This window comes from Suricata suricatta, chromosome 3, assembly GCF_006229205.1.
Source record: "Suricata suricatta isolate VVHF042 chromosome 3, meerkat_22Aug2017_6uvM2_HiC, whole genome shotgun sequence".
NCBI classification, from domain to species: Eukaryota; Metazoa; Chordata; class Mammalia; order Carnivora; family Herpestidae; genus Suricata; species Suricata suricatta.
Window position 1 is genome coordinate 37,032,334 of NC_043702.1, and position 1,748 is coordinate 37,034,081.

Sequence of the window (1,748 nt, forward strand, 5' to 3'; positions counted from 1 at the left end):
AAAGTGAAAGTTTGACTTCATCTTTGCCAATTCTGATGCCTTTTATTTCCTTTTGTTTTCTGATTGCTGATGCTAGGACTTCCAGCATTGTGTTAAACAACAGTGGTGAAGGTGGACATTACTGTCGTGTTCCTGACCTCAGGGGGAAAGTGCTCAGTTTTTCCCCATTGAGGATGATATTAAGTTGTGGGCTTTTCATAAATGGCTTTTACAATGTTTAAGTAAGTTCCTTCTATCCTGAATTTCTCAAGGGTTTTTATTAAGAAGAGATGTTGTATTTTGTCAAATGCTTTTTCAGCATCTATCGACAGGATCATATGATTTTTTTCTTTTGTTGATGTGGTGTATCACATTGATGGATTTGCAAATATTGAACCAGGCTTGTAACCCAGGAATGAATCCCACTTGATCTTGATGGATAATTCTTATGTGCTGCTGAATTTGATTTGCTAGTATCTTGTTGAGTATTTTGCATCAGTATTCATTAAAGATATTGGCCTGTAGGTCTCTTTTTTTCATTGGGTCTCTGTCTGGCTTAGGAATCAGAGTGATATGTGCTTCGTAGAATGAGTCCAGAAGTCTTCCTTCCATTTCTATTTTTTTTGGAATAGCTTGAGAAGGATCGGCGTTAACTCTGCTTTAAATGTCTGGTAGAATTCACCTGGGAATCCATCTGGTCCTCGGCTTTTATTCGTTGGGAGATTTTTGATAACCAATTCGATTTCTTCACTGGTTATGGGTCTGTTCAGATTTTCGATCTCTTCCCATTTGAATTTGGTAGTGCATGTGTGTTTAGGAATTTGTCCATTTCTTCTAGGTTGTCCAGTTTGTTGGCATATGATTTTTCATAGTAATCTCTGATGACTGCTTGTATTTCTGAGGGATCTATTATAATAGATCCATTTTCCTTCATGATTTTGTCTAATGGGTGCTCTCTCTTTTCTTTCTGAGGAGCCTGGCTAGAGGTTTATCAATTTTGTTGTTGTTGTTGTTGTTGTTTGTTTTTTCAAAAAACCAACTCTTGGTTTCATTGATCTGTTCAATTGTTTTTGTGGATTCTATTTTGTATAATTCTGCTCTGATCTTTATTATTTCTTTTCTTTTGCTGGGTTTGGGGTGTTCTTGCTGCTCCCTTTCTAGTTTCCTTAGGTGCTCTGTTAGGTTTTGAGTTTGTGCTTCTTCTGATTTGTTGAGGTAGGCCTGTATTGGAATGAACTTTCCTCTTAGGACTGCCTTTGCTGTATCCCAGAGAGTTTGAATTGCTGTATTCTCATTTTCATTTGTCTCCATATATTTTTCAATTTCCTCTCTAATAGCCGGATTGGCCCAATCATTCTTTAGGAGGGTAGTTTTTAACCTCCACCTTTTTGGAGGTTTTTAAGACTTCTTCCTGTGATTGATTTCGAGTTTCATAGCATTGCGATCTGAAAGTGTGCATGGTATGATCTCAATTCTTTTGTATTTATGGAGGGCTGTTTTTTGACCCAGTATGTGATCAGTCTTGGAGAATGTGCCATGTGCACTCGAGAAGAAAGTGAATTTCCTAGCGTCAGGATGCAGAGTTCTAAATATATCTATCAATTCCATCTGTTCCAGTTTGCCATTCAGGTCTATTGTTTCTTTAGCGATTTTTTTTTTTTTTTGTCTGGCTGACCTATCCATTGTTGTAAGTGGGGTATTAAAGTCCTCTGCAATTAGCACATTCTTATCAATAAGATTGCTTTGTTTGTGATTGTTTTATGTATCTA